This window comes from Typopeltis vanoorti, chromosome 4 (genome assembly GCF_054136105.1).
Source record: "Typopeltis vanoorti isolate ZY-2024b chromosome 4, IOZ_Tvanoo_1.0, whole genome shotgun sequence".
NCBI classification, from domain to species: domain Eukaryota; kingdom Metazoa; phylum Arthropoda; class Arachnida; order Uropygi; family Thelyphonidae; genus Typopeltis; species Typopeltis vanoorti.
Window position 1 is genome coordinate 72,267,101 of NC_143552.1, and position 8,000 is coordinate 72,275,100.

The following is an 8,000-nucleotide window of genomic DNA, read 5'->3' on the forward strand; positions in this document are numbered from 1 at the left end:
CAAGCAAAAGAGAATCCCAAACAGTTCTTTCAATATGCTGCAAGCAAGAAAAAAACTGTACATGACAAAATGATTTTAAGGAATGACGATGGTAAAGAGTTCACTGAACCAGTCGATATAGTGTAGTTACTTAGCGCGCACTTTGCAAAAGTATATCATCCAGGTGGTGACGTTGAAAAAATGAAGGAACCATTAGTTTATACGGGAATTGTGATGAATGAAGTGGAGGTGAATAGTCTATTACAGAACCTTAATGTGAATACATCTGTGTGATGGGATGGTATACCGGCACGGGTCTTGCATGACGCGGCTAAGGAATTATCAGTGCCCTTGACCATGTTGTTTAATCTGAGTCTCGGGTCTGGCTTAGTCCCGAAGGTGTGGAAAGAGGGGAAAATAGTTCCACTGCATAAAGGAGGATCCAAGACTACTGTTGCAAATTACCGACCGATCAGCAGATCAGAAGTCGTTGTCAAGGTCTTGGAGAAAGTAGTCAAGGGAAAAATACAGGAATGGATTGATGAAAATGAGATACTGTACAGAGGACAGCATGGCTTTGTGAAGGGTAGATCATGCCTCAGTAACTTGCTCAAGTTTTATAGCAACAGTGACGGCTGAACTGGATAAGGGAAATGGGTTTACAGTGATACTGCTGGACCTGGCAAAGGCGTTTGACAGGATACCACATGGAATTCTAATCCGTAAACTACAACATATGGGAATGGATATTGGTTTAGTGATATGGGTAGCTGGGTGGTTGATGGAGAGATATCAAAGAGTAGTTTATTCAGGAGTAGAGTCCAAAAGACGGCCTGTGACTAATGGTGTGCCACAAGGATCTGTTCTTGGACCACTGCTGTTTAATCTGTTCATTAACGATATAGGGAAGGGTCTAAGTGGGACAGTTCATTTGTTCGCTGATGATGCAAAGTTGGGTAGGGCGATAGTGAACGCAGAAGATGTCAAAGTCTTGCAAGATGACTTAGATAGAATGGAGTTCTGGACTAAGGAGAATGGATGTCAATTTAATGTGACAAAATGTAAGGTTATGCATTTCGGAGTGAAAAGATTAGCAGCAGTATACCACATTGGTGGAACTGTACTCCAAGAGATTGATGAGGCCAGGGACTTGGGAGTGTTGGTGGATAGGGAGATGAAGTTTAGGGGGCACATTGCGAAAGTAGCTAAATCAGCTCATCAACTCACTTGGTTGTTGAAAAATACCTTGACGAGGAGAGATAAGCAAGTTATTGTACCTCTGTACCGAGCCCTGATAAGACCTCATCTCGACTAGTGTGCCCAGATTTGGTCACCTCGGTTCCTTCTTGATGGGGAGGAGGTGGAGAGGATCCAGAGGCGAGTGACTAAAATGATAGCAGGTCTATGGAATGAACCATATGAGAACAGGTTGAAGATTTGTGGGTTGCAGAAACTAGTTGATAGGCGGAAAAGGGGAGATATGATTGTGACATTCAAATTGCTAAAAGGATTCTATAGGATTAATTCAGATGATATTTTTGAGATCAGGACTGGTGATTGGAGAACTAGGGGACACCCATGGAAGCTGGGCAAGAGCCTGGTTAGCAGGGGTGTTAGAGCTGGGTTCTTTACTTTTAGAGTGGTAAATGAGTGGAATAAGCTGCCAGAGTCTGCTGTCAGTGCTATGACAGTGAGCGAGTTCAAGGCAAGGTATGATAGATACTGTGAGAATGTTGAACAGTTGTGTGAACATGTTTAGGGCCTCCCTCGATGAGTCTAAGGATTCCTGGAGTAGCCCGTAGTAATAATAATAATAATAATTTGCAAGCCCCACATCACTCCAACCGACATGCAGCGTCGTCTTCAGTTGTGCAAAGAGCTTGTATAACGGGATGTAAAAGCTTGGATATCTGTTATGGAGTGATGAATTACGCTACACCTACACCGTGCTGATGGATTGGTGTGGCGGATGCCCAGTGAGAATCATCTACCAGTGTAAATGCAACTATGAAATGCGGATATGGTGTAATGGTATGGTGCTGTTTTTTTTTTCCCTGGTTTTTCGCCTCGGACCTCTGTTTGTGGTGCATGGCATCTAGACCCTGATCTCAACCCTATTGAACACCTGGGGAACTGAATGAAAAACTGAACTGGAGCACCGATTGTTGTAGGACGTCCACCCTACAACAATACAGGATCTCATTACATGCTTACAGGAAAAATGGTCCAAAATTCCCATTGATCGCTATCGTACTCTTCTGAAAAGTATTCCCAGTAGGTGTTGACTTTAGCAAAGAGAAATGTTAACCAGTGTTCAAAGTCTCGAGACGCTGACAACCTGGTCGTAGAACGAGAGATTTCTCTATATACAAATTGTTGACAAATCTACGCATTGGATGACATTATACACTGCTCAAAACAATTAGTGGATATTTTAGTTTCTGTCGGATAATTAACTATTGGGTACTTTTTACATTAATAAATATTTTACTTATGGATAGGTTATAATTGACGAGATATTTTTAAATAAATAATCGATATTTATTACAAATTTAACAAATCATATATTTTAGCATAAAATAATTTTAACTTTTAAATAATTTTTTAACGCATTTCAAAGATTTTGATAAAATCCAATTAAATCTGATATAGATAGCCTTTAGCTTCGGTTTATTTTCATCATGATCACTTCACAAAAAATCAAGTTAAGCAGCTATATTGAATTTGCATTACGTGAATACTTTTTAAATATCACAATTTATCTTCCTCACTGAATAATAAACACTTTTTAAACACGAATTTTTATTTATTTATTTTTGAAAACGGAAAGTTGTTTTTACCTATTTTGATTATAAATGGAAAAAGAGGGAGGCCTCTGTAGCTCAGTGGAAGTGGTGTTTTCACTCCTCAGCGCTAAACCGCCCGATGACAGACTTCGAGTTCAAGTCTAGTCGCCGACAAGAGAACCTTTCACTGTCTTTTTTCGACCGGTTCCCGAGTTAGTCGATTTCTAGCACCGGCAAGCGAGTTTTTTCTCCCGGAAACTGGGTTTTTCATCCCGTAAACTCAAGAAAATGACGTAGAGCCCACACCATTTCAGACATGAAAAATATTGTATTAGGGTTAGGAACCACGAGAGCGGTACTTGTGCCGTATCTTCACTATGGGCGTCTTAATCAGTGATAGCCTTGGTCCAGCTATCTCTGATTGACTACCAGCGGAAATTGACTGTTCACTCAGTCTCCAAAAGATAGGACTAAAACGGCCTTGCCTACTCCCTATATGGGAATAAAAAGGTGTTAGCTGATTTTTTTATTATGTAAAATGGATACTCAGTGCTTCCTATAAGAAGCAACTTTCTTAATAATACTATAGCACTTCTATAGGGCATTGGAGTTAACATTGTGACCTTTGTTCAGCAGATAAAAAAACCTAACTTCAAATTCCGTTTATTAGGAGAAGAAACTTTAAATAAGATCCATCAGTTATGCTCACGATATATGACAAGTTTTTTAATCCCAAAAAAAGCCCTCGTAGTTCTTTCGGCATCGACGACATATTTTAATTGGAACGCTTAGATTCAATCCCTTCTAGGACGTGTGAAACTTTGTAAGGGCTTTTCAACTAAATGTGAGTTGCACTCTCATACAGTGTTGTGGTTTTTCCTTCTAGCTCAGATTTAGTATTCAACCAAAATGCTGACTAGAGTTGGAAGAACTCATTATTTCACAGACGTAGCACGTACTGCGACTGACAACCTTAGATGCTTTCGCTGAAATCCCAAAGAGCAATATCTTTGCAGAAACTCGAGCTTTATTTCGAAAGAGACAACCAGAGAACAGAAGCAACTCATTGACAATATATCCAAAGATACACTAAACCGAGCTAATACAAATGCTAAAAAAATACTCTAGGCATTTTAATTTCTAATGAGAATAGGTGGGACAGTTAGTCCCAACTTTTTTAAAGATCGCTAGTCACCTGGACTTTACATTTAGTTGTCAGTTAATAACAGATCCTAAGGTTAATGATTCAGGTATCAGCGAGAGCGACAGATAGCTGCTGCAAATGTCGTTTGCCCAAATATTAATTTGCATCTAACATTGTATGATATTGTGCGAGATCTCTTGTTATTTTTTTATTTTTCCAGCTCGTTCTAGGCTGAAAGACCAAAGACGAATCATGTGGTATGTGTATGCTTCCGAGTATTTTTGAATAACGTAACTACACGTTTTCATTTCCTGGAACTTTAATAGGGTTTCCTCTTACCTGTACAGCTGCAACTGAGACCACCTGAAAGTACACTGTTTAGAAGTCAACAGACACCATAGTGCGAGGAACAAATAGCCATGGCGCCCACCTTAATATGATGTAGGACCTCCTTTTGCTACGATTACTACAGCAAACCGACGGAAAATTATTTTCACAATAGGAATTTTGGACCATTCTTCCTATAAGCATGTAATGAGATCCTTCACTGCTGTAGGGCGAACGTCTATTGACCTCATCCGACGCTCCAGTTCACTTTCAGCCAGTTCTCCAGATGCTGAACAGCGATGAGACCAGGTTTCTGCAGATGCCAGTCAAGTGTGGTGAAATTCATGTCCACAAGCCACACAGTTACAGCAACAGGCTTATGACATGGTGCAGTCTTGCAAAAAGTGACAATGGTCAGTTCCATATATAAACGACACAAAGTAGGAAATATTGCATTGTTTAGAATATTCAGATATTCTCGAAGTCCAATATTTGCACAACCAAAAGAGATCCGAGGTCAAACCAGGACCATCCCATCACACCGCCACCTCTGCATTTAATAGTTGGGTTTATGCAATCTAGTAAGAGATGCTCACTGGGCATACGCCACACCCATTCATTAGGTTGGTGGAGGATGTATCATGATTCGTCACTCCATAAGATTTCCAAGGTTTTTACATCCCACTATACATGCTTTTGCACAACAACTGAAGACGATGCTGCATGTTGGTTCGAGTAATGTGGGATTGTGGTCCTACCATGGAAACCCATGTTGTGAGCCTCAGTTCTGAATGGGTTTCTGCTTCATGTTCCAGTCGATGCTTGGAACTTCGCTTTCAACGTGTCGGCCGTATGCCAGTATTTACAAAATATCCCTTGTAACATCCTACGGTCAAGTTCGGTGGCTGTGGTGGACAGTGCTGGCTTTAGGGATTTGCCACCCGGATGCAATTTTAAGCTGAGTGCCCCTTACTTTTTTTTTTTAAGTTACTCAAAATTTAAAGGTTAAAAAAATCAAAATATATTTTTATGTAACATTGTGTACTTTGAAAAATACATATAATAACCTCACAACTGGCCAGGACACTTACAAGGGCGGTCTGAAAGGTTCTCGGCTTAACAATGAAAAAACGAATTTATAATTTCAAAATTATTTTTCTTTTTCAACATAATCTCCCTTAAGACTAATACATATATTACAGTGCCATTATCTCGTTCCTGTAATGATTCTCAGTAAGATCTGCAAAATATAGAACTTTGCAGACTACCCTCGTGCGTGCGTGTGTGTGTGTGTGTGTGTATATATATATTTATGACCTCCATAACTCAGTCAGTATAGACAAAGCTTTTGGTCAGAAAGACCTAGTTTCGATTCCTGCTAGTGACGTGAAGAATCTTTATCTGGTCTTTTTCTACAAAAGGTGAGTCAGCCAGTCTCATAGGTTTTTTTGTTCCCCAGAACAGGAAAACCGGCCCGTGAACACACACATATATACAAACATAGGACACACCAGGAAGCATATGGGCCACCTTATTCTCGATACGGTAGCGGTTAATTATTATTATTAGCGACATCTCCAGTGAGTCCAAGGGTTCATCGTGGGAGGCCACTCTACCCTACTTCGCTAAATATATCTCCTCCTCTCTACTACTACTAAATTCTCCAACTACGACATTACTGCCATCAACGCCTATCATCACCACCAACAGCAGTATGTTTTCTGAAAATTGCGCGTGTTGTGAAGGCCGATTTGTCTGTAGACGGGATGAAAAACCCGAGTTTCCGGGGGAAAACACCTGCTACCACCGTATGCGATCAGCTAACTCACATTCAATTGAAAAAGCCCATATAAAGGTTCCCCTCGTCCCGACGAGAATCGAACCCAGGTCTTTTCCAATCGAAGGGCGCAATGCTCCGCTATTCTTCCGATTGCGCTAAGGCGACTAAATGTAGAAAAATCCTTGACACGCAAGGTAAAAGAGGGAAGGAATAATAATAATAAGATATATTTATGTTGCTTCGATCCACGAAAGGTTATTTTATAATGGTAAAGAAACAGCATTATTATTATTGAAATGAGCACTCTACAAATAATAATAATAATAATAATAATAATTTGTTTCATTTTTCAACTGCGAATTAATTTGAAATACTACTGAATATAATTTTGCGATATTTTGAAATTGGCCTTGAAATAAGAATGTAATGCAGTTTAACATTTCTTGTTCATAAAAGCAGAAAGAGCTCTCAAACAGCTTCAGTATATCAAATCTGTAAGCATAACAACGTGACATGCATATTTCGATACATCGTAGTAGTGCAAGGTAAAATAAAAAGTAACGTTCAAACATTATTTATTGCAAGACTGCTTGCAATAAATTATTTCCACAAATTTATTTTCTGTAACACATGTTCCGAAATTAATATATATGTACGCGTTGGAAACAGCCAAAATGTTGACTTGGAATTTCCTAATGGAAGAAACTCCAGGTAACACACGTTCACCCTTCTAAGTCAAGAGGTCATAAACGTTAGAAATCCTCTACAGTCAGTCATTCTCATTATTTCGGATATTCAGTTGACAAAAATAGCAAGAAAATAGTAACGTGCACTTTCTGTTCAAAAAAACATGCAAAATATATTATGAATCACACTTCATTCTGAAATCTCCACTCAATGAAAAAGAAAATACTACCTATTTTCTTGTTATTATTATTCTTATTATCTGACATTTTCTTTTAGTACAAAGAAAAAATCACCGCCTATTCGGAAAATACATTTACCGCTTGTTTAGATAGATGGCAAAGTAGTTTTTCTTAGAAGCAGTGGCGTAGCTAGAGGTGTTGGCGCCCGAGGCGGTCCCTGAGTTTGCCGCCCCTCTCAATACACACCAAAATACTACAAATAGTCAAAACGACGTATAGGGAAATAAATTAAAATACTATATTTTAAATTAAGGGGATATAAAATCCGGTACCATACTTTGTACTAGGGTCACTTGCATTAGCTCACGCTAGGTTCGTCGATACTTTATAGTTTATTCTTGTAGACAGGCTTATACGTTGGTTATTAAAACTTTATTAAAACACTTAAGGAATAGAACAACGTAGTTAAGGATATAAATTAAATTAAACTTTAATAAATATTTTCCGATATTTCGGCAACGTCACGTAGCCATTTTCTAAAGGAACTTACAAAAAAGTTACTTGCACGCAGGCACTACAACACAGAAACTGGGAATGAAGAGATGAAGCTATTGTTCTCCTAACAGTCCTGATGGTGCCATCTAGCGGGCTAAGTAGGTGTTCTTGGCCGTTGGGCTGAAGGTCTGCAGATGTAGGCCTCCCAAATTTGGGGCAGTCGCATACAACCAAATTTGTTGAGGTTTGGAGAATTTCTTAGGGCTGATGCTGATTCCATAAAGTCTTTCAAATTTGTATTTGTTACGGTGTATCACTGTAACTTTCTTCCACCGTATTCTGTGGCGTGTATCCAGAGCATGGTCCGCAAGCCAAGAATGACTGTATTTGTAAAAACGGATGTAGTCCTTATGTTCCGAAATTCTGATATTCGCTGTCCTGCCTGTTTGGCCAAAGTAAGACAGTTTACAACTGCAAGGGACCTGGTAAACACCAGGTAGGTCTAGGGGAAGTGGTTGGTCTTTAGTGGAGCGGATAAGGGATGCCAATTTTCTGTAAGATTTGTAACAGGAGGTCAGGTCATGTTTTTTTAAGATTTTGGTAATCTTTTCCGAGGTGCCTCG